This window comes from Mastigoproctus giganteus, chromosome 7, assembly GCF_048544385.1.
Source record: "Mastigoproctus giganteus isolate SK-2022 chromosome 7, ASM4854438v1, whole genome shotgun sequence".
NCBI classification, from domain to species: Eukaryota; Metazoa; Arthropoda; class Arachnida; order Uropygi; family Thelyphonidae; genus Mastigoproctus; species Mastigoproctus giganteus.
The window spans coordinates 222,260,698-222,287,071 of record NC_143581.1 but is presented as its reverse complement, the minus strand read 5'-3'; the positions used below and the strand labels follow the sequence as shown (position 1 = coordinate 222,287,071).

General features: G+C 42.1%; 1 protein-coding gene across 2 annotated transcripts in view; it reads left to right on the top strand.

The window, feature by feature from the left end:
- LOC150083714 (uncharacterized) overlaps positions 1-26,374 on the top strand; it is a 448,219-nt gene that overhangs the window by 8,058 nt on the left and 413,787 nt on the right. The gene's annotated exons all lie outside the window — the stretch shown is intronic.

The window sequence follows — 26,374 nt, the reverse complement described above, 5'->3', positions numbered from 1 at the left end:
ACCATACATAGCGACAGGGACGCCGGCCGGGTGTACCAAGAGACTAATTATACTCTGGCAGGTCATACCACTTACTTTCCTGGGATTCGATGACTAGGACCTAAAATAAAGGTTGGAGAGATTGCGGTTGATTTAGGTAAAATTGCATTTAGAAAGTGCTGCGTGGGGTTTTACGCTGAAAGAACTATTTCTAGAGAGCCTAAAAGGTCGGGCAAAATTTGATGTGATTTAAATTTGGACATGTGGGGCAGTCGCTGTACAACAGAAAGTGATGGGAGGGGAGGGTGAAGACGGGGGGGATGAAATAGGAGGAAAGGGGTCGGATAAGAAGGTGACCCCCCATTTTCAGTGGGGCATCCCCATTCCCCACCAGAGTAAAAATATGGGGGGAAGAAGAGCAAATACTCCCCCCCCGGGGGAAATAGGAAAAAACAAGGCCGCACAAGGGAGTGCGGTTTTTGGTCACCAGCAGGCCATCCAAATCATCCTAAAGTCTTGTCTTTCTGTGGTATGGTGAGTTTTTTTGTATATCACGTACTTGTTTGAGTTTTGCAGTCCTTCTAGTCGGGTTGCCTTTGGTGTATTGCCATCATTGATTTCCTTCTGGAAAATAGATCCTGGGCATATTAACTGAGTGCCTTGTAGATCTGTTGAGTGTCTAACAGTCTGGGTTCTTGGTTGTCTGGTATATATTGGATTGCCGTTATTAGGCGTAGTCGTAGGACGTCATACAGATCGCATTCAAACATTAAGGCTCAAGTATCAAGTGTCCAGGACTCCGGGTTGCCACAGGGACAGTCCGCGTTATCTATGATACCAAGTTGGTGAAGCTTAGCTTTAAACGGGCCGTGTCCTGTAAGGAGGAAGGTGGTATTTCGACCGGGGTGAAACCACGCTGGCGCCTTAGGGTACAGCTTGGTGACAGTGGGCAGGAATCTTCTAGTCTCTGCGTCTTTTTCTGAGTCACTCCATCTCCTCTGCCAAATCTGGACGAGGTGGTCGGTGATTCTTCTCTTCTCACAGTTGAAATCAATAGTGATGTCAGTGGTAAGGTCATACATTGTAGCCAATGTGTTTCTGGCAAGATGGTAGAGCAGACCGCAGCGGGTAGCTTCGAGGTCCAGGGGGTGAACCCCTGCCAGGACTTGGAGGGCAGCCGTGCTAGTTGCTCTCGTCATGGTAAGGAGGATGGTCCTCTGAATGGTTTCGAGGATCCGTTTATTCACTTCTAGTCCCGCCCTCACGTACCAGACAGGGGAGCTATACGTGATGGCAGGGATGAAGAGAGCTTTGTAATAGAGGGATAGGGTAGTACGGCTGAGTCCCCAGTCCCTGCGAGTGACTCTAGCGACAGGGCTGCGTATCTTCTTATCTTTTGTTTAATATATTCTAGGTGTGGCTTGAAATTTAATTTTCTGTCCAGGATTATTCCTAGGCATTTAATCTGTTCGCACAGCTTAACTGTTTTGTTCTCAATCTTAATTTTGTGGTGGTCTCCTTAAGTCTAGCGTACCTTTTAGCAGCACCGATTTTGTCTTGTCGGGTGCTAGTTTGAGCAAGTGTAGCTTCGTCCAATGTAGCAGTTTTTGCAGAGCATCATTTGCTTGCATTTAGCAATGTAGGTATGCACAACCGTTAAATAGGCAAAAATAAAATAATAAGAATAATAAATGAGGAATAAGAATCGCCCTCCTAGAAAATGTTTTGTTGGAGCTCCAGATGACTCCAATAGCATGTGAGTGCAGTCACGGTCCGTAGGGAATTGCACCGCATGGATATTGATTGCAGAACTGCTGCTCGCAACTCCCTATATCACACCAAAGAACACAAACGTTTTCAAAGGTGCATAGCCATTAAAAACGACATTGTTCTTAGACCATGAAACAGGGAATACAGATCCTTATCATTACACGGTCTTCAAATTAGACGGTTGATCTTGAGTTTTGGGCCGTTGGTTGTTGTGCTAAAAAACTATCAGTGAATCGTGCAGTGACATCTTGGACGATTTCGCGGTGTTGTTGTTATTGTATGGTTTTATGAGCATCAGCAACTTAGGCCATATTGCGCCGTATATAATAATTCTTTGAATTGCGTGTATTCTATGGTCTGTCTGCAATTAATCAGCCACGTTGTGAAAAAGATCCATAAAAATTCCTTGCGTCATTGACAGGATGATTCGATCTCAGATCTTTTCCACCCTGAGTTGGGAGGACGGTGATTATACTAACTGTACTACCCCCACGGGCGTTCCATGGCACTCGCACTTTTGCAGTTCCATGAAAATGGATCCTGGCTTCTCCATGTTTCAGCACGATACTGCTCCATCCCTTACAGCAAACAGTGTAACCCCAGAGTGACGGGGCGCGGTTAACGGACAACGCCTTAAGGAGTATCTGGCAAACAGTTGCTACATGATCCTTAACAAACCATCTTAACAAACCATCAACCTACCAACATTTTCAAACATGATGTGGGAGGCTACGATTGATGTTACTTTGGCCACCAGATCTCCAGCGGACCACGATCCATTCTGGACTGTCATGGAAGACTGAACCCTATCCGATCACCGAACAGTTACCTTTCAACTAAACCGGACTCTAAATAGACAAACGGTACATAGACAAATGCAACACAGGTATGCTGTTGAGAAGGCAGACTGGCCTCTCTTCCAGGAGTCATTACGTACGGCTGCTCAAGCACTTGACACAGAAGAACTAAACCCAGATAGACACCAAGTTAAAATTGTCGAGCTCATCACAGATGCAGCAAACAATTCCATAAAGCGGAAAAAATCTACTCCGGGAGCTGTTCTTTGGTGGTCTCCAGAATAACAATAACTCAGACGGGTGGTAAACACCTGCCGAAAAAAATTTTCAACGTGCCAGGCGTAGCTGGTCTGCAGCAGAGGTGGAGGCACTACGACAACAGTACCGCAGCTAGGAATCAATATACAGTAAAGATCCGTGAACGAAAGCAACGGTCCTGGGAGCACCTCGTAACCACAGTTGGAAACGACAACCCCTGGGGAGTGGTCTATAGAGTAACCACAAATAAACTCCCCAGAGGCCAAGAAGCCACAAGGGGAGTACACCAAAATGTGGCAGGAATCCATCAATAATATCCTAGATGCCATGTTCCAGAAACACCTGGACCCAACCACCCCAGAACAAACATCGCTCTGCCTAAGAAATAGTACCCACACAACAACCGAGGAGGATCCCTTCAACAGGATCGAACTGGACATTGCAGCCGCCAAACTAAGAAACAGGAAATCACCAGGCGCAGACTTACTAGAACCGGAAATCGTAAAAAAGGCAGTTGAGACTGTCCCAGAAAAAATACTAAACTTATTTAACCAGTGCCTAAAAGAAGGCTATTTCCCACACACCTGGAAAACGGCAAAGCTTCGGCTCATCCTCAAAAATCCAAAAAAGCGGCAGGACCTTCCTGAGTCCTACAGACCCATAGCCTTATTGTCCATACTAAGCAAACTGATGGAACACCTTCTGCAAAACCGGATAGAAACCAACTACTCAAACGAAGGACTTCAATCCTGAAATCAGTTCGGGTTCAGAAAAGGACACTCCGCCGTAGATGCATTAGAAAATATTGTTAACGCCGCAACCACAACCAACTGAAAGTACTTCCTCGTCATCGCGATAGATTTTGCCGGGGTGTTTGACAGCCCGGCAAAGGGCTGTCAAACACCCCGGTGGTCAAGCGTCTGGTGGTCAAGCGTCCTCGGCAGGCTTCGGAAGACTGACCCGCCAGCGAATCTATACAAATGCATCAGTGCATACCTCTCAGACAGGTCAGTCACAGTCACTACTCCATAATGTTCCGTATCACGATCGATACACAGAGGATGCGTACAGGGTTCCGTTCTGGGCCCTCTTCTTTGGAATGTGAAATGAAAAGCCTTTTGTGGCAATGGGAAATTGTGGGAGCGAAATTAAAAAATGTGTAATTAATGATATTGAAATTTCGCAAGATTATTTAATGAAAAAACTTTCAAGCCTACAGACCAGTAAGGCTCCTGGAGTTGATGGAATATACCCTATAATCTTGAGAGAGGCGGCAAGCGAGTGCATTGAACCACTGAGGCTGGTTATGCGAGCATCACTAGACTCTCGGGAGATTCCCTTGGATTGGAAAAGTGCAACTGTATCTCCCATACATAAGGGTGGCTCTAAAAGTGAAGTGGGAAATTATCGACCTGTCAGTCTGACTTCAGTAGTAGGGAAAATCATGGAGGCAATGATCAAGGGTGGAATTCAGGATCATTTGGATCGAATTGAAATTCTCAAGGATACTCAGCATGGTTTTGTAAAGGGAAAATCATGTTTAACAAATCTGGTTCGCTATTTCGAAAGGGTCACTCACGAGCTGGATTTAGGGAATAATTTCGACATTGTTTATTTAGATTTCAGCAAAGCTTTTGACTCAGTCCCACATGAGCGGTTGCTTTATAAGCTGGAACAGGTTGGAATCACTGGGAAAATCCTTAGATGGATAGAAAGATGGCTTCAGGGTAGGAGGCAGAGGGTTGTGATAAATGGCTATTCCTCAGATTGGGTTGATGTAAGAAGTGGGGTTCCCCAAGGATCAGTATTAGGACCACTGTTGTTTTTAATTTTCATAAACGACATTGATGAAGGGATAGAGGGCGTGATGTCTAAATTTGCAGATGATGTTAAAATTGGTAGAGTAGTTAATGATCACTGTCAAGCTGAGCTTCTTCAGAGAGACCTAGATAGACTTCAAGAATGGTCAGAAAAATGGCAGCTGTGCTTTAATCCAACAAAGTGTAAGGTATTACACCTGGGAAACAGTAATCCCAAAATAACTTATTCACTCGGTGGAGTTCAACTAAACCCAGTACTGGAGGAAAGGGACTTGGGTGTTACGATACGGTCAGACATGAAATTCTCTGAGCATTGTAAAACAGGTTGCAAGGAAGGCCCATGGTGTCCTATCGATGATCTATCGAACTTTTGCAAGTAGAGATAGGGACGTGATAATCCCATTATATAAGGCTTATGTTAGACCACACTTGGAATACTGTGTTCAGGTATGGAGACCGCACCTAAAGAAAGACATCGGGCTTCTTGAAAGGGTGCAAAGAAGGGTAACTCGCCTGGTGAGATCGGCAAAAGGGCGTCCTTATGAAGAAAGACTTCGAATATGTGGGTTGCAGAGTTTGGAAACTAGACACCTTAGAGGAGATTTGATTGAGGTGTTTAAGGCTCTGAGAGGCATCAGTAAAATGAATGAGGACAAAATTTTCAAGATTATAAATGATGCTAGAACTAGGGGACATAAATTCAAGTTACGGGGGGGGAAATGTTTAGATTTGTTTTGTTCGGATTTTTTTTTTTTTTTTTTTTTTTTTGGCTGGTGCAGCATAAGCCATAGGCTTTCTTGCACCATACGGCCGTTACTAATACTAATACTAATACTAATGTCGTCCTAGACGGCTTCCTAAATATCAACCTTGGGAACGTCACATCCCAGACATATGCAGACGATCTAATTTTGATGCTTGCTGAGGATACCCGAGCACAATTAGAGAACTGCGCAAATAGAGCGGTCACTATCCTGCAAGACTGGGCTGTCAACAACAACCTCACAATTTCTCCAATCAAGACATGGTCAGTCCTACTTAGGGGGGGACTGTAGATATTAGGAGACCTCTCCAAATCAAAGTCCAGGGAAAAACCGTCAAACTCGCAACGGAATTAAAACATCTGGGAGTCGTTTTCGATAGGAATCTATCCTTCACACCACATCTTACATACATCAGGAATAAAATCAGAAACTATTCTGCATTCTTTGAAAGAGTCACCCGTAAGGACTGGGGCTTGAGAAGAAGAACTCTCGTCCTCTTCTACACGACAATATTCCTGCCAGCCATTTCATACGTCTCTGGGGTCTGGTACCACAAAGCGACCACCGCGGTCAAGAGAAGAAAACTCGAGACGATATATAAAGATATACCCTGCTAACGATCTCCAGAGCCTGCAGGACGGTCAGTACTACTCACGCGCCGCAGGTCCTTATGGGGGCCCTCCCCTCTAGACCTGGAGATCGTTCGTCGCGGACTCCACCACTTCACCAAAGGAAAAACGTCCACCTGCCTGAACTACACGATTGATTTAGCCAATGACCCAAAATGGAAAAGAAGCGACTCACACTGCATCTCCAACAGACCTGGCAAACTCGCTGGGAAAACTCAGTCAAAGGTGAAATCGCCCGGTAATTTGTGCCGACAGTTTAGACAGTGTATCCAAAATACCCTCTCTCCAGGACTCCTGGTCACATACCTGCTCACCGGACTCAGTGCATTCAGCACAAGTTATCAGGCTTCCAACTCAGTGATAATACCCTCTGCCACTGCGGCCAAACAGAAACATGGGAACACCTCTTGGTATCACTGCCACCTTTATGAAGATCTACGCTGCCGGCTGATCACTGAAACTCGATTCACAATGCAAAATCAGAAACACCTCTCCTGGAAGAAGAAGACAGCTACAAAGCGCTAACAAAATTCACTCAGGACCTCTTCAGCAGAAGACGGACCTTCCTCCAGCCACTACCAACGCAATGAAGAGAATGCAAGTACCCATCAAAGCTGCCCATAATCTGAAAATCAATTTGACACCACTAAGGAGCAGCAGAACAAATCAAATCTGCAGGGACCCGGTCTCCTAGCAGAAGAACCAAAATAAAATCACAAATGCACACCCAACTGACTGGACTAAATAACTTCGGACGGGACCCTAACCCATGAATGGCTACAAAATAAATTGGACTTTTGGAAACCTCGGACTGGACAATGTCCCAGAAATGACATTCCACCGACTGAAGAAACTGCAGGGCCTCTCTGCACACTAGCCTTATTGACGATCTGAGCCGGCGCCCTTGCCTGGCTCACTTTTTCTTCCCTTTCCTTGGTGTGGGGAGGAGTTGATGGTCCTTCTACCTCTTCGCCACCCACACTTTTCCTTCTGGTGCGGCATGGGCATGCCCCACCGAATCTTGGAGTCACCCTCCCTATCGACTTCATTCTTTTGTCTATCACCCACCAGCCTTCAGTCTTCCCCCCACCGAATCTACCTGCACGTAAGCGAAAGCCCCACACATCCAAATTTAATTACAGCCAAATTACATTCGCCCACAAACGATTTTCTGCCTCTCAAATCCTAGTGCTACCCCCCACACGATCAATTTTTTTTTCGGTCCTAGCCACTGAAATCTGAGGAAACTAGGTGGCAGGACCTGCCAGAGTAAAATACAAACTACTGGGTACCTGGTCTGCCTCCATGGAGCGAAGTGCGGGCAACGTCGGGCCTCAGCAGAGATCTGGCGGCTAAATGGCCAGTAGAACAGCAGTACATGACATTACACACTGCAATATCCATACACTTTTAAATCTCTGGCCTTTACAGTACTGTATCACAGGACAATGTAAACTACGTGGAGATGGGAGAAACCCCTCTTGCCGTTTGACCCCAAACACACTTTACACAGATAAGTGTAAAAACCTAGTTTAAGGAAAAGAAAGTCGAACAACTCGCTTTGCCCCTCCCTAAGTGCAGCTCTGAATCCAATAACTTTTGGGTTAGTGGAACGGTGGATCAGAGCGCTGCCAGTGCCGTCTTCTTTTATAGATAGCCTAGTCACTAGGCCATCTGCTATAAGGAAGTAGTCGAAAGTGTTCCATGAGGATTGATGTTACTCGATTCAAAGGTGGTCCACACCTTATTAATTTGTTCATTAAAACTCTTTTCCAAACGTGAATGTCTGAATACTTTTGATAGGCAAAAGTATAAGGGAATAAATAAAGTGTACTTTATTTATTTATATTTAGCTATATCATATTAAAATGGTTGACATGATATTATGGTAACTTACTCTTTTGCATTTATGGAATTTTACAAGCATATATTTATTCTTGGCTTTGTGTCAAATTTTATATCTTTATCCTCCAAATGTTTTGTTCGTGGACAATGTAATTGTGCAGTAGCGAGACAAACCGGTTTCTGCAGTTTCCCGATGTTAATAATATATCAAATAGCAAAGCACAGAATACGATTGCATTATGAACGTTTCTTATGCCAACGTTTACAATTTTTTCAAATTTGTTAAATATGTAAAAGAAAGCCGAACAACTCGCTTTGCCCCTCCATCCAGATCTGAATCCGAAATGTGTATAGTCTGAGCATGAGAGTGGAAAAGTAATGTTTCACGAACATTACTTTTCCACTCTAAAATCATTTATCTTTGTTCCTAAACAGCTGGTTAAATGCCATGCCGAAAAGAGTACGAGGTTTCTTCTTCATCAGTGCACAACAATAAATGAGTAACTGGATACTTTTGGGAGTAGTGTTTAAATGTCTGATCGTGACCTTATTATGGAGACTGGTTGTTGGGAATAAAATACGAAGCTCAGTGTTTCATTGTAACTTTAGGCCTATGTTAGAAAGACAACTTCATGAAATTTCCGTTATGTTTACTTATAAATTTTAAACTATTTGATTTTTCTCGATTCATCAATTTTCTAATAAACAGTAAAGAAATATACGAGATGTTGAGCAACTTCGGCTCTGCGAATAAGAAATTATTTATTACTAACTAGGAATTAGTATTAATACTAAGTGATAAATGATACAAGAAATCAAGTTTATGCAGCATCAACAAGAAAAAAAAAAAAAAAAAAAAAACAGAGACAACAACACTTCCTATATCACCTGTCCAAACTCTTTAACAGTTTGCCTAGATCTTTCTTGAATAAATTCAAGGAAGAACTAGACAAAACTATCCACTTCCACAACAACAGATGGTAGTTTGTTCCAACAATCAACCACTCAATAGCGCTGAAGGCAAATTTCCGCACATCTATCCTTCAACCATCCTTCCTCAATTTGAATTTATAGCCCGTAATGTGTATAGTCTGAGCAAGAGGAAATGGATTCCATCAGTATCGAGCTTACTCCATTCAAATCCCTAAACACTTCAATGAGATCTCTTCACAAGCACCTGGTTTCCAGATGCTGCAATTTGCAAAACTGAATTCTTTCCTGGTTAGACTACCCTTTTGTTCTTCTCACTAATCTCGTTGCTTTTCTTTGCTCCTGTTCCAGGAGATCCATGTCATTCCTAAAATGAGGCCTCCAGATCTGTATGTAGTGCTCAAGATGTGGCCTAACCATTGTCGTGTACAATGGGATAAATATCTTATCCCTGCTAACAAAATTCCAGTATATCATTGACACAACCCCATGAGTTGCCCTAGCAGCCCGTCTGCACTGCTCAGAGAACTTCATGTGCGAATGCATGATTACCCCTCAAATGTTTTTCATTCTCCACTAACCTGAGTTCGGAAAACTCAGTTGGTTTGTTATTTAGGATTGCTGCTCCCCATATGAAGTATCTTTCATTTGTCAATATTAAACTTCAGTTGCCACTTCTCAACCCATCTGCTCAATTTGTCTAGATCTTGTTATTTTTTATTATTAAAATCAGTTTATTTCCCAAGAAACCTTGGGTCACCCCGGGACGGCTCTGTGCCAGAAGGGTGTGAATACAGACTAAGGTGCGAGGAACACAATGTACAATAAACAAGGGTACATTCGTGCTCGACCCGAGACTTTTACAGGGTTAAATAAACAATAATGTACAAAATATACAGTAATATACATGATTACATGAAAACAGAAAGTCTTTGCCATATACAAATAGGCAAGTTAAAAATAAAAAAAAAAATAAAAAGTCTGTCCAGGAGAAGGGGAGTATTATAAGTTCATAATCTGGTAACAGTTCTTGAGGATTTCCTTCCTGTAGGGCTTGTCTTCACAGAACCTATCAGGGTGGATCCTAAATTTATTGAAGATCCGAAGACAATTGGCTGGAAACATGTTCCTCAGGGAATCGATGTTTGACAGAGTAAGACGTAGAGGGAGACAGGAGTCGGGGTGCTTCCCTCTTGCCCTCCTCGGGCCAGAGATTAATGCGGATACTGATGGAGCATCAATTCGCCTCGTTATAAGCCGTGCAAGCGTGAGAACATTTTTTGTCATGATGATATGTCTCCAAGGAGTGGTGCCTAGATTTGCTTGTAGGATAGATCTGGAGATAGTTAGGGGGTGGCCTACCATCCTGTTCATCCATCTAAGCAACCAGTACTCTAAACTAAGATACTTCTGAAGGTATGAGGCAGGGGCAGATGACCAAATTTCCGAAGCATAGAGAGGAATCGGCGTAATACACCTCAGGATGTGCCGAACAAGCAGCGCTGGCTGATGCACACCAACGAGCTCTTGCCGCACTGCCCAAAGAGCAGCGTACGTCTTCTGCCTCATCCTGGCAAAGTGAGGCTGAAATGTGAGCCCAACGTCCCAGGTGAGGCCAAGATCAGTATGAGAGGTCACCTTTTGCACCGGTTCCCCACTCACAAAGATTTGGATATCATTTTTGGCTCTCTTCTTGGTTATTGTCAGTTGTGCTGATTTGGAAGGGCTCAGATGCAGCCCTATTGTGGCAAGATAACTTTCCAAGCTCAATATCTGCCTAGAAGCTTGCTGGTTGATATCATGAATCTGATGATTATGATCTGAGCTCACGTAGAACTTCAGATCGTCGGCATAGGAAACAAAGTTCGGATTCTGAGCAAGGAAAGGCTCCAAACCTGCTGCAAACAGTATAGCTGACAGTACACTTCCTTGTGGAATGCCTCTTGAGACGTCAATAGTTTCTTGAAAGTCATTGTGGGTCACAGACAGATGTCTAGGAAGTAAAATAGACTTCAAAATTTGAAGTAAGGTTTCCGCCAGGCCGAAGTAGTGTTTCAGAATGGTAAAAAGAGCTGGGAGGGGTATTCTGTCATAAGCCGATTTTATGTCGAGGAATATGATATCAATCTGTGATTTGTTGTTAAGGGTGTGCTGAATTCTGAAGAGGGTATCAAGAAGATTGGTAGTTGTCGATCTCCTTTGTAGAACGGTATGGAGGTACTCGGGCCTGTGTGCAAAGCAATGCTGGGCAATTGTTGGCTGAATTACTTTTTCGAAAATTTTGAGTAAGGAACAGCTGATGGATATTGGTCTCAGGTCTTTAGGAGATTTGGGTTTCTTGATCTTTGGAATGGGCTTAACATGGTAAGTTTTCCAAATTGAAGGAACTATTCCAGATTGCAGGATTTGTCTGAAAAGGTGAAGGAGAAGGTCGACTATATATGGGCTGCAAATTTTGATAATAAAAAGTGGGAAACCATCCGGACCTACAGTGGCTTTGTTGGGTAGTTTATTGATGACATCAATTAGGGTCTCTCTAGTTATTTCTATTTCAGACAAGTGTGCCCTAGGTAACCAGTTCTCCTGCGAGAGAAAGGAATCAGAGTCAGGAAAATCTGCCTGCTGTAAACTGAACTGTGCCCATTCCTGGACAAGCTTTTTGTCAATGGCTAGGTGATGATGATGATTCGAAAGGATCCTTCCACCACTCTTCAACCTATTGAGAACAGCTTGGTTAAGGACCAGCCTTTTTTTTTTTTCAAGAAGCAAGCTCTTTCTTTCTTAAAGATGGAATGGTCTGAGGGAAGTTGAGTTTTCTGCCATTTCCGGTAGGCCTTCTGCTTCTTGATGAAAGCCATCTTAGTTTCCTTATTGAAACCCCGATTCGACCTGTTACCACTCCTGGTGATTCTGGCTGCACCATGTAGTGCAATTAACTTCAGTTGTTCCGACAAGAGCATAAAGGCATCCTCCAACGGCTCAGAATAGAGACGCCCCCAGTCAAACCCAATCAAGCATTGGAGAATGATCTCTGGCTTCAGATATTTGGTAGAGAAGGCTATCCTAGGTAATTCAGCAGAGTACTCGTCAGGTAACCCAAGGGAATTGTTCTGTAAGGATAGTTTACATGTAATTGGCGAGTGATCAGATTGGAATCGAAAGTTGCCAGGTAGGAGTTTGATATCTTTTAAGTTGTGGAAGATTAGGTCCAGTGCTTGACACGCTCTAGTTGGTTGCGTCACTAACCGTGTAAGGTTAAAGGCCCGGAGAGTGGCCTGAAGGCCCTCAAGAGCATTCCCATGCCTGGGCAGTGGCAAGTTAAAGTCACCTGCTACAACAGTTGGAATTTTAGGCATTAAGTTGGTTGCTAACCACGTGAGCAGCTCCGCTCTAGAGTCATCATTGTGGTCCGGAGGAAGGTAAACCAGGCAGCATTGGATTTGAAGAAAAGGACTCCTCAGCGTCAGGGAGACTGCCTCAAAGTTGTTAGACTGGCTCACTCGTGTCCTTATTGGCCGGAAGCGATCGTTGAACAGGATTTCAACACCTCCGCCTCGCCCGTTAATTCTGTGATTTCCAATGTGTTTGTAAGGGGTGTTAAAATGGGTAAGATCAAGCTGCCTATCTGCCGCTAACCATGTTTCTGTAAGGCAGATGATATCAAACTCATTAAGCAATAGGAGAGTCTGGAGACAATGAAGCTTGTTTTTTAGGCTGCGAACATTCTTCATAAACCAAAGAATCTCTCCTTCGTGTGAACCTGGTAGCAAGTCATCCTTTTGTAGCTATGGCTGTTTATCTCGCCTGGATCCGCTATAAGCGATCGATCTGCTCCTCTCTTGGAACGGCTTTATAAGGGTGCCTACCGGCCAGCAGCTAGAATCCAAGACGATATGCTTTGCATTCGCAGGGCAGGAGATGATAAAGGAAGAATAGGTCGGGTGTCTGGTTTTGATCGCTTTTGCGTCTAAGTTGATCCCATGTTCTTGGGCAAAGAGTGCCCTGATACTTTCCACTTTTGTTGCTGGTCCTACTCTGGAAACAAATTCTCTCTCGGGTCTGGACAGCTGAAATATTATATATCTCCTCAAGTCTTCGCGACAGAGGGACCGAGGCAGGTTCAGTAGGAACCGACATATTAGGCTCCTCGCATGGAGTTTTGTTACCTTGTTGCCTTTTGTTACCTTGTTGCAGTAGCATAACCCTGATTACTGTCATTAGCCGCCCTGCCAACCTTTGCATCATCTTTAAACTTAGACATTAAGCCTTAAACACCTTCATCAATATCATTAATAAATATAGAAAACAACAATGGGCCCTCATCGAACTTTGGGGGACCCCACTGATAACATTAATCCATGAAGAGCAATGTCTCTTGATTGTAACTCTGTCTTCTCCCACTCAACCATCCCTTTATCCATAGCAGCAACTTAACCGTAATACCACACTCCTTGAATTTGTACAACAGTCTTTTATGTGCAATAGTATCAAAAGCCTTCCTGAAATCCAAGTATATGGTATTAGAATTATTATTATTATTATTTTTTTTTTTTTTTTGCATCTAGTTCCTTTGTTACCACCCTGAAATCTTTGTATAATGAGGGGTAGGAGAAATAGTTAAAATAGATAAAAGAAATTAATCCTAGCTACATAGGTTACTTTTGGTTGATTTTATTGCATTTAGGTCGGTCTTACATATTTTGATTGCCTTCCTCGTTTTTTTTCCGACTGTAAAATACACATTTAATATTTAAATATTTTAATAATATCCTTAGTAACAACTCTCACAGTATAATTTGAATAGAAGCCCATTGTATTTAAAATCCAGGCAAAAACATCCAAAGATATCTGCCAAAAATTGTTCAGAAAATGCAAGAGAAATTTTATATTAAATGGAATCCTTTTAAAATATACAGTGCGGGAAATAAAAATCTGCATCACTTGTGGATTTTACAAATAATGTGTTTTGCGCTGCATTGTGAGTTGCAGAAATGTTCGAAATGCATTTGTTAAATTGGATATATATCTTTGTGAATGAAATCCAATAAAAAGACTCCACCTGATATACCTAATTGCCATAAATATCTTCCCAAAGGGTAAAATGCGTAATTAATGGAAATATGAGAAATCATGCACATGGCAGTCATGGCAACCAAACACATTTTATTGCATTTATGTGTACAAATTGAAATTACAAGTTAACGTAATAGTATTATCTACTGTAAGTCAAATTAAGGCCTCAGTATTTTGTTGTTCCTCCTCGAGCTGCAATTACAACTTTGCAACGATTTTGCATAGAGTTAATCAACTTCTGGATATACGGTTGCCCAATTTCGTGGTACCACACCTGTGCTGTGCTCTCCTGCAGCTGAATCTTATTTGTTAGCTTCTGAGCAATTTTAGACGACATTATGTACCAGCAATTTTCAATAGGGTTCAAATCTGCACTGTTGCCGGGCCATTCCAACGTTGTAATGCCAGAATTTCTGAGGTATGACTGCACCTTGAGGGAAAACATTGGTGTATGTTTGATTCCTTGTAGACAAGAAGACAAAGCCATCATTAAATCTAAATAGCATAAAACTTACCAATTTTGCTGTGTGGCAAGCTGCTGAATCCTGTTGAAAAATGCAGTTTTGGACGTCTGTGTTGTGATCCCCAATGAGTTTCAGGCACTCCTCCAAGATAGCAGTGTACGTTTCTGCATTCACCGTTCCGTTAATAAACTTAATTCGTCCAACCCCTTTCCTTCTTATGCATACCCAGACCACTGATCGGCGTCGGCGTGGAACTTTACAGTCGGTGTTATTCAGTCAGGATGATATGCCTCCGATTTTAGTCTTCTGACATATCGCTTCCCATCTTTCCCAAATTCAAGGTCTTCTATTGAAATATCCGCTGAGAAAGTTCTATCTGATCTTCAACAATGGACAGTTGAAAATAAGCTAAAAATTAGTTCTACCAAGACAAAAATTATGATCCTTGGCTCTAAATTGGATGTTCGTCGACCGCCAAGAGTTAAAATAAACAACAGACAAATACCTCTAATAACGGAAATTAAACTTCTGGGAATAACTATTGACAGCAAGTTAAACTTTCTCCCTCATTTATCCAATCTGCGAATTAAGATCAGAAATTTCACCGGCGCTCTTGTCAGAGTTTCTAGAACTGAGTGGGGTCTTTCTAGAAGATGTTTAAGAATCTACTATAACTCTGTGTTTAGTGACAAATGGGCCTGGAGTACTGGGGTCCATAGTTTAACAGATATTTATTTAAAGTATACCCAGTATAAAATAAAATAAAATAAAATATTTCCAGAAGCTTTCGGAACTCGTGTCCCTTTCTCAACTGACAGAATTTTGAATACATTACAAACAAAGTGTGGCACGTTACTCATTCGTCATTGTTGTAGCACGGACGTGTGCTGCCTTGCGCCAGTGATCATCCATCAATAAAACGGTTGTCTCCAGGATTGGATGTATACGCATGCCTTTCTGGCGATTTAATGCCTTAGGGTTGTTCATTATGTTTAGTGACTCTAGCCATAGGCGGTGGCGAAAGTGTCGCGCTTGGTCCACTATCTCAAAGTCGCGCTTGGGGTCAAGATCGTGGTTGGTAGCCCAAAAATGTTCTGCAAGCGCGGACTGGTCAGTTTCGGCAAGCCGGATTGCTCTGTCGTGTTCCGTGAGGCGATCCTGGAGACGTCTCGATGTCTCACCTACGTAGCAACTGTTACAACATAAAATGTGTACAATTACCAGGTAGGAACCTACGTTCACTTGTCTCCATTGTGAAGACCCCGGTCACACCTGTCTTACGCAGCAATGTAGTGTACCGTATCACCTGTAGGGCCTGTAACAGTTGCTACGTAGGTGAGACATCGAGACGTCTCCAGGATCGCCTCACGGAACACGACAGAGCAATCCGGCTTGCCGAAACTGACCAGTCCGCGCTTGCAGAACATTTTTGGGCTACCAACCACGATCTTGACCCCAAGCGCGACTTTGAGATAGTGGACCACGCGCGACACTTTCGCCACCGCCTATGGCTAGAGTCACTAAACATAATGAACAACCCTAAGGCATTAAATCGCCAGAAAGGCATGCGTATACATCCAATCCTGGAGACAACCGTTTTATTGATGGATGATCACTGGCGCAAGGCAGCACACGTCCGTGCTACAACAATGACGAATGAGTAACGTGCCACACTTTGTTTGTAATGTATTCAAAAAATTCTGTCAGTTGAGAAAGGGACACGAGTTCCGAAAGCTTCTGGAAATATTTTATTTTATTTTATTTTATTTTATACTGGGTATACTTTAAATAAATATCTGTTAAACTATGGACCCCAGTACTCCAGGCCCATTTGTCACTATTCGATCACTTTATGGCCATAATACCTACAACGATTGTGCACAGTTGCAAAAGTGCTTCCTCTCAATAGCTCGCTACAGGCAACATTTACGCTTCGCCCACAGATGCAAAAGCAATCGAATTATACCTAAAGGGTTCCGATACAAAGCCCCGTTCCACAACTCTCATATGGATCGTGCCTGCTTTAACTTCAGCCTACGCACGTTAAATTTATGGATATCCCATCTCCACCGTGAAATCAGGAACGCTGACTACAACAAGTCCAGACTGTTACAACATATACAAGGTAAGGTCTCGCCTATTGTATTTACAAACCTTATACATACCATCTGCCATCGGGCTAGTCAGACCTCGGATACCTACCGTTTACGCCAACAGCGCAAGTTCATAAACTTGAGCATAGAAACTAACTCCTTAAAGACGAACACTCGTTCAGACGACACGACTTCTTTCGTCTTGAATCTAAGTAACAAACAACTGTCCAACGAACAGCTGAGTGTTTTATCAAACGGTATGAAATTCGCCGTTATACCATCGAAACCTCCCATCACACAGCTCGCTATGGGCATAGAAGCCAGTATTACCAACCTTCCCGAAGAAACTGCCAACGAGATCCGATTCAAGACTGCCGCAGTCCTCCGCAACACTCGAAAAACGTGCTCAAACCTCAACCACCGCCAACGTGCCGCCCTGTCATCTATAAGAAAAGACAACTCCATCGTTGTACTTCCTGCGGATAAAGGGCGCCGGACTGTTGTGCTGGACCGATCAGCCTACCGAGAGAAAGCCTTGGCCCTATTACTCGATCCTAACGTATATGAACCTCTACCTGATCCTCCCGTTAAAGTCTTGAAACGTCTGGAAGCAAATGTTAATAAACTTGTCCACGCATGGCTTAAAGATAAGAAGATCCCGACCGCGACTCACCATCTTCTGCGTGCTACTGGCTGCCAACTACCACAATTCTACGGATTACCAAAGATCCATAAACCGGGTATTCCTCTCAGACCTATAGTGTCTTGCTGCAGTGCCCCAACGTATGAACTGTCCAAACACATCGCGAGCCTCCTCTCGCCTCTTATAGGTAATACATCTCACACCGTTAAAAACAGCAGTGAATTCATTAACACCATTAAGGACATTTCAATCCCTGATAACTCTGTCATGGCATCATTTGACGTGGTTTCTTTATTCACCTCGATTCCCGTCCAACAGGCCGTGCACTGCGCCAGAAGGCTCCTTGAGAGCGACTTAAGCCTCCAATCCAGGACGTCACTATCCACTGATGACATCTGTACCGCCCTCAACCTATGCCTCTCTAGCAGCATCTTCACCTTTGAAGACTCACTCTACAAACAAGTACATGGCACTGCTATGGGTGCCCCTGTCAGTTCCGTAGTAGCTAACATCGCCATGGAAGATCTGGAGAAGCAGATACACCAGAACCCACCTACACCTATTACAACGTGGTGTAGATATGTCGACGATATTTTTACCATAATACCACGTGGTTCTGAAACGGTACTACTAGAATACCTCAACTCTCTATCCAATTTCATCAAGTTTACCGTAGAATCAGAGGTGGACGGTTCGCTCCCGTTTCTGGACGTGCTAGTGCATCGCGTAGGCCCACATCTAGAGACCTCAGTATACCGCAAACCCATGTGGTGCGGTCAATTCACCAACTACGGGTCCGGCCACGCTCCAAGCCATCTCAATAGCACTGCCCGCACCCTGTTCTCCAGGGCCTGGAGCCATTCCAGCACCGACACAATTAGACGTAACGAGATCTCCCGTGTGAAGGCGGACTTAACCAGATGCGGTTATCCATCCCATGTACTAAACAGATGCTTGTTACAGGCACAAGAACTTACTTCCAACCCAAGACCTCCGAAGCAAGTCGGCATATCATCCGCCTACATTCCGTACTATCCAGGAGTGTCAGGACGTATCTCGAAGATCCTGAGAAGTTACAACATAAAATGTGTACAATTACCAGGTAGGAACCTACGTTCACTTGTCTCCAGTGTGAAGACCCCTGTCACACCTGTCTTACGCAGCAATGTAGTGTACCGTATCACCTGTAGGGCCTGTAACAGTTGCTACGTAGGTGAGACATCGAGACGTCTCCAGGATCGCCTCACGGAACACGACAGAGCAATCCGGCTTGCCGAAACTGACCAGTCCGCGCTTGCAGAACATTTTTGGGCTACCAACCACGATCTTGACCCCAAGCGCGACTTTGAGATAGTGGACCACGCGCGACACTTTCGCCACCGCCTATGGCTAGAGTCACTAAACATAATGAACAACCCTAAGGCATTAAATCGCCAGAAAGGCATGCGTATACATCCAATCCTGGAGACAACCGTTTTATTGATGGATGATCACTGGCGCAAGGCAGCACACGTCCGTGCTACAACAATGACGAATGAGTAACGTGCCACACTTTGTTTGTAATGTATTCAAAAATTCTGTCAGTTGAGAAAGGGACACGAGTTCCGAAAGCTTCTGGAAATATTTTATTTTATTTTATTTTATTTTATTTTATACTGGGTATACTTTAAATAAATATCTGTTAAACTCTGTGTTTCTCCCTATGGTTACCTATGCTGCTGGCGCTTGGTTCCATAGGGTGCGGACTGTACAATTTCAATCAAAATTGATGTCAATCCAGCGTACAATGTTACTTTGTATTTTGAAGATTTGTCGAACAGTTTCAACACCTGCTTTACAGGTTTTAGCCGGGACGTTACCACTCGATCTCTACGTAATTTTCAGAGGCTTATGTTATCGCCTGAAACGTCAGATTCCCACTCAGATCCTTGGTATTTCTATTAACACTCAAGTCGATGTTAAAGCCGAACGACAAAGAATTTGGCAAGAGTTGATCAACTTGTGGCAGAGTAGGTGGGATGGCATAACACTGGGCAGTGTAACGCGTAAGTTTTTTCCTGAAGTTGACTCTCTGACGGATAAAAAATCTACAGTCTGGTTTAGCCTCGACTTGTTTACCTCCTATTTGATATCAGGACACGGATCATTAAATAAGAAATTGTTTAAATTTCGCTTGTCTCCTACGGAACTCTGCCATTGTGGCGGTGTGGAAGATTGGCAGCACGTGTTGTACTCTTGTCCCTCATACAATGAATTTCGAGTAATTCTGCAGAATGCAATTCCCAACTTTTCATCAGGATTGGAACCTAATTTTGTATCAAATGCCACGAGTTACCGCGCTCTTCAGGATTTTGCTAAGGCAACCTTCAATAAAAGGCTCGCAATCCTTTCTGCAATGACTACACATGCGAATGTTTCAAATTCAGCTCAAGACTCTTCACCTTCACTGCAATGACGTCCATTTTCTCAACAAGATCTACAACTCTGGACTTGTGCTCTGTGTGTGTTGTGTTTTTTTTTTTTTTTTTTTTAACTCTACAAGTGTCCTACAACTATAACTCAATTAGGCGATGAAAATTCCTGTGCTCCTTTGCTCGGATGGCTGTTAACTGACTGTGACTTTGTGATTGACTGTGACTTTGCTACTAATGACTGCAGGACTTACTGGATTTAACCTCAACTGTTTATAAGGTTTGTGCCTGTTTCTGGGATTGTGTAAAGTTTTGTCGGTTGAATGGTACTGTTATCCTTGATTATTTTCTTTGAACTTGTTTTTTTTTTTTTTTTTTATGTTAATATGCATAAGATTACTTTCATTGTTTACTTTGAAATTATCTGTGTGTACCTCAATCTGTTGAGGTTTTCTTTTGTACAGTATTTAATCTTTGTATAGTTGTATAAGTTAACGAGGCGGAGATGAACTAACGTTCCAGGTGCCGCCCAAGACAAATAAATACATTACATAAAAAATACATCACCGTTATCTTTTCTGACATATCGTCAGAAAAGATAACGGTGCTCTTTTGTCCGTGAAACATTCGTTTTAACCCAAGCAGGTAGCTTCTTCCTCATTTGTTGGGTCAATAAAAGGCTTCTTCTTGGACCAATAGGCATGCAGACCACATTCCGAAAGCCGTCTTTGGATAGTTCGCGCTCTTGTTTCAACACCAGAGGCCAACTCAAAGTCCAGTTTTAGATCAAGAGCACTAGCATGGCGATTACGAAGGCATAGCCGTTTCAAATATCGATCTTTGGAAGGCGTAGTCACTCTCTTACGGCCTGATCCAGATCTTCTCTTCACCGGTTTCACGCTTTAATTTCAGCACCCGGGATACTGTTGACTGGTGGCAGCCTATTTTATCAGCGATAGCACGCGTAGAAAGCCCTTCCTGGGACAGAGCAACAGCTACACTTTTTTCTTGGTGTCAACTGAACTTTTGAAGCCATGCTTACACCTCCGCAAAACAGGGTACTAATGAGCGTGTTTACCCTTCCAACGCCGTATTTATAGAAACGGCTGATGCAATACCTTGAAATTACTGTCTGATGCAATAGAAGCATTATCTGACGCAATACTTTTGCTTTGCGACAAACAATTTCTGTAATCAGACAATATCTTATACGTTTCACTGCAAATGTTACTTTTTTTAAGGTGATGCAGATTTTTGTCCGCTACCGTATGTATGTATTAATGGATATTTAAATGCTTAATGTTTTTCGTAAAAAAGTACCGATATACACTGATGTTTAAAGAAAGTACATGACCCTTAAAATTGTAATTGTCGTCCGAATAACGTAAATATATGGCAATATTTCTTAAAGATTGCATCAGATTGACATGCGTATGTGATGACGTAATATTGTATCAGCGGTTACTTTCAGCTATATAAGCACGCTTTGCAAGAGTTGCAGTCACTCCTTGCTTGTGTCAGGTTAAGTGCATTTGATGCATTTGATGCATCAAATGCACTTAACTTTGATGCCACAAAGAAAGAGTGCTATCGTTGCTTTAAGTGAGGAAGGCTGTTCTTCCCGTTATATTGCTTATAGAGTGTCTTGTAATCAGTCGACAGTGAGTAGATTTCTTTCCAAACTCAAGAATACTGGTTCTGCTGATAAAAAGGAACCGGACCCAAACGAGTTTTTACGCCAAAACAGGTCCGCGTTTTGAAGCGCTTATGCCTTAAAAACCGAAAAGCTTCTTCGTCTGAGCTGAAAAGAGAATGGGAAGAGCATACAGCAGTGGTAGCAAGTGCAGTAACAGTCAGAAGACGCCTCTTCAAAAATGGACTTGTAGCCCGTCGTCCTAAGAAGAAGCTCCTCCTCACACAAAAAATAAAAAAAAGATTAATTAGGTGTAAGGAGCATGTCAATTGGATCCTCGAGCAGTGGAAGTCAGTTATTTTCTCGGATGAGAAGAAATTCAACCTGCATGGATCTGATGGGAGACAAACGATTCGCCGTAGATGTGGTGAAGAATACCATCCAGACTGTATAGTGTGTACAGTGAAATTCCCTACCAGCCAAATGATATGGGGGTGCATTTCGTATCGCGGAGTAGGTCAGCTGCAGTTTATAAAAGGTTCCGTAAATGCCAATGGATGGATACCTGGCTATATTGGAAGGCAAATTGCTGCCAACCATTAGAGACCATTTCAACCTGCCAAGTAACTGCATCTTTCAGGACGACTCTGCTCCTTGTCATCGGGCGAAAAGTGTAAGTAGGCACTTCTGTAGTTACTTTAGCTTCATTTCTGCATTAGAGGTTCGATAGTAATGTGTTTACTTTTGTTACCGGTGAAAAAATGGTTGGAAGAACGGTCCATTACAACTGTTAGCTGGCCAGGAAAGAGCCCGGACCTAAATCCTGTAGAGAACTGTTGGCATCGTGTGGAATCTGCAGTTTCCAGAAAGAAACCAAAGACCCTTCGTGTACTTCACGAAGCCATAGCCGATCGGGCTAGCCGGGTGGGTAAAGTGCCTGCCTGGCAACCCAAAGGTCGCGGGTTCGAATCCCGCCTCGGGCTTGGATCAAAGTACTGCAAAAACCTTGGGAGGTGCACTATGACCACAGAAGACGTTGCGCCAACAACTACAAAAAAAAAAAAAAGTTCAGTAAAGTTCATTGATTATAAGGTGAAATGCGTCTTAATCTTCAAAGCAACTAAGGCTATGAGGCTTCCGTATAATTTGGTATTTTTCATTCCGTTTGTTGGGTAAAAAAATTCTGAGTTTTTGGGTGAAAAACTATGCGACACGAAAAACTAACGTCCCTGAGACCGACTAACTCGGGCACGTTTTGAAAAAAGCCGATGAAAATTCCTCATGTCATTAACGGAATGTAAACTCGGGCCTTTTCCGCCGGTGTGGGAAGGAGGGCGATTAGCCTCCTCCCTGCTCCATCCAGGGTGCTACCCATGAGGGTATACAGTAAACCAGTATTGTTTTTTTCTTTTATATGAGAAATATATATTATGATAATCAATTGCAAGAGAAATTTTAAGCGTTTGAGAACAACAGATTAACGTGATTACCAGAAACAGATTTATCAGCCCCTTGTAACTTGTGTATTGAAATTCAAAATAAAGTATCAAAAAATTATCCCTAACAAACGTTTTACAAACAATTTCAGTATTGAAGCAGAGCCAAAAGGAGAATTTTATGCTCATTTTAAGAAGCCGGAACAGGATGTCTGTAGTGTAGTGGTTTGCGAAATAAACGTTGTGGAATTTTTTGATTTTAATTAATCGAATAGTCTGACTTGTTTCCGATATTGCAGAACTTCGTTGGATATAAATAATAATAAACAGGTTTCTGTTGAAATAATTTGATTTTTCTAAATTGTAGGCTGGGTGGGCAAGAATGCACAGAAAAATAGACAATTTTAAGCTAACAATCAGTAGAACTTTTGTTATTTAATTATTATTTTTTTTTATTTCAATTGACTTCTCAGGTTTTTTTTTTTTTTTTTCATTCTGAGATTCATCGATAAATTATTCTTGGCACGTGATTTACTTCCGAGGGTTCTACAAAAATACGAAAGATTCTCTGGATCAAAACTCCTTGACCTATATTTTCGTATTCCCCTAGAGACTTAATTTTCAAGGCTGTTTGTTGGTGACTTAAAACAAAATGGGTAATTAGGTTTAGTTTATCATTTGATTCCCTGTGTACACAAGCCAACCCCTTCTTTAAAACACTGTTAGCAGAGAGAGAGAGAGAGAGAGAGAGAGAGAGAGAGGAAAAAGGAAGAAACTTTAATCTCTGAATGAGAAATCAAAAAAAAGGTACAAAAACGTAAAAATTCCAGCGCATTCATTAAAATCTAATAAACAGAGCATGCGCACTAAGAAATTTCTTCAAAGGCTGTTTTTCGATGTTGACTTTTTCGTTCTTTGATATGAACTATTTTATATATCTGCTTTATAAAAATTAAGAATCAATGCCTAGTTTTTTTTTTTTTATTTTATTTTATTTAAAACGAAATATGTCGCACCAAATCAAGCCTTTACAAAAAGTAGTTAGACATTAACTCTTGAATAGATATCGATTTTACTCATTGACCTTTAAAATTCATTTAGTTTTTCGAACAGCTTAAACATTTCCCTTAATCTATTGCCGGTTTATGAAGAAGATTCATCAGTAATTTAAAAATTCTAATTTTAGCAACGCAGTCTGCATTTATGTTAGAAATCTTATTAATTCATTAATTAAACAACTAATTTTCCGATATTCGTACGCACTTGAGGTAGGCGACCAAATTTAGCTCGTGTATTCAGTTGCTAATCATCTTGGTAACCTCGTGTGAAGCAAATATGTGTACGAAAAATATCACGCCATCTGTTCGGTAGAATCCATCACTATCCAATTATTGGCTAACTAACTACATAAAAAGAATCCATCTGTCTATTTAATCTCTTTGCGAACAATGCGTGTGCTGTGGAAAATTATAACGGTGGAGCCGTTCTCAGTTTTATAATGTAAAATACGATTGTTGAGGCAAATGTAATTGCTTAAATATACTACGCAACCTCAGCTGATTTTATTGTTAAAATATACTGCACACTCAGCTGACTTCACTGTTGAAATGTGCTGAACAATCTCAACTGACTTCATTGTTGTCGAAATGTGCTGAACAATCTCAACTGACTTCATTGTTGTCGAAATGTGCTGAACAATCTCAACTGACTTCATTGTTGTCGAAATGTGCTGAACAATCTCAACTGACTTCACTGTTGAAATGTGCTGAACAATCTCAACTGACTTCATTGTTGTCGAAATGTGCTGAACAATCTCAACTGACTTCATTGTTGTCGAAATGTGCTGAACAATCTCAACTGACTTCATTGTTGAATTATGTTACGTTAGTTTCTCCAAGCCAACCGAAGTTTAAAGATTTAAATGAAAAAAAAAAAAAAAAAAACACTGGAAGATGCGAAGACGTTTTTCTTATATGAATGAGTACTAGAGGATGCTGGATGAGACTTCATTTTCAGGAGCTTCAAATGAGTTCACCTTGCTATCCGGATCCCTGACCTTCCGCACATTCATCGGCTATGTAATGAGTTTTCTTATCATTGTTTGACCAAGTCTTTCTTTGTCGTTATAGTATTAAATATAAACTCCCGTGTGGGTCAGCATAATCTTCACTATGACCTTCATGATAACTTCCGGGTTTGTCATCTGATGATCTTATCTCTGGAGCAAACAATGCATCATGAAGAACAAGGTTTACAGCTTACGATTGTTGTCGTAATTGAAGGTTGCCCCCTTTATAATGTGCGTTTGTAAGATTTGTTTTCCTGTTGTGAAAATGTCAACGGAATTTCTACATTTCAAACTGTCTCCATGGTGTTGAGATATAGTGTTATCGTATTATTTGCTTCTGTGTGCTGAGTTTATTATTATTATTATTTAAGCGAAGACATTTTTGGTGATTTTATTGTTGAGCTGAAAGGTACTACTGCACTATCGACTGACACCTTTTGAAATAAGAGGTGTGATTAAAAAAAAATGTTCGGGGACTAAAGTAATATTTGGGGAAATAATGAAACTTACCGGCTATTCGGATAGATCTTCTGTGAAGTAGTCCCCCTTGACTTTATGCAAAGATTCTAACGGTTTCTGGAAGAATTCTTAATAGGTTTCTTTGGGAATTGCTAACAGTTCCTCTGTCGCGTTCTGAATAATTTCGGGAAGACGAGACGTCTTCTTGTCAAGTGAACAAGACGCCCTCTCTAAACTGCTACCTTCGCCTGAAACCGACTAATTAAGCCACGTTGAAAAACGGCAATAGAAATTCCTCACGTCATCGATGGGACTCCAACTCAGGTCTTTTCCACCCAGTGTAGGGAGGACGGTGATTTTACCAACTGTGCTACCACGAGGGCCCATCATCCAGTTCTGAAGACCCTTCTCTGGAAAGTGGATTGGGAATTAGCAGGTCTTCATTATGTCGCATTGGAGTAATAGAGGATGGCAGTTGGAATATACTGCGACTTTTCGATCCGCAACATTTTTATTTTAACTTTGATGTATCCACCATACAAAAGTAACAGTCGTCATGATAGTTTGTGGGCTGTCTCCATATTTAAGATATACAGTGGTGCTCAAAAAAATTCCATCGCTTGCAAAATTCCCCGAATTTCTGTGAAATTTGGCAGTGTATCATATTATGTTTTGTAATAGCATCATCCATTTCTAGTAAGTTCTCTTAGATGATGTCCCGTGCCATACATGATTGTATCATCCTAGCGGCAGTATAAATATAGTGCATATGCCCCGAGCCCAGTATTTTGTGTTACTACAATGGCTAAGTTTTCATAATTACACCACTTAGGAAACGTTTTGCTGCTGCGTTGAATGTTTCTCTCTGTTGAATGCAGAAGTATATTCTACTCATGAAATAGATAAAAGTATTCTCTGTAATCCGTTAACAATGGCACGTCTATTACGAAATTATCATAAATTGGCAGCCTAAACAGAAAGAAAGGAAGTTTAAACAGAAAGGAACGGCAGATTTCTGGTCCATCTGTGTGTCCAAAACAGAAGCTCCTCGTCGACAGATCTCAAAAGAGCATGAGAGGAGGATACAGGAGTAAAGGCATGTACTTCTACAGTACGTAGTTGCCTTTTCTCATCAGGATGAGTAGCACTTCGCTCAATAAAAAAGCAGCTTTTGACGCAAAAAATGAAAGCCCAGCGTCTGAAGGTGGGCAAAAGAGCTTGCGAGTTGATCTGAGGATCAGTGGAAATGTGTTATTTTCTCTGATGAATCAAAATTAAACTTGCATAGTTCGGACGGCCAGC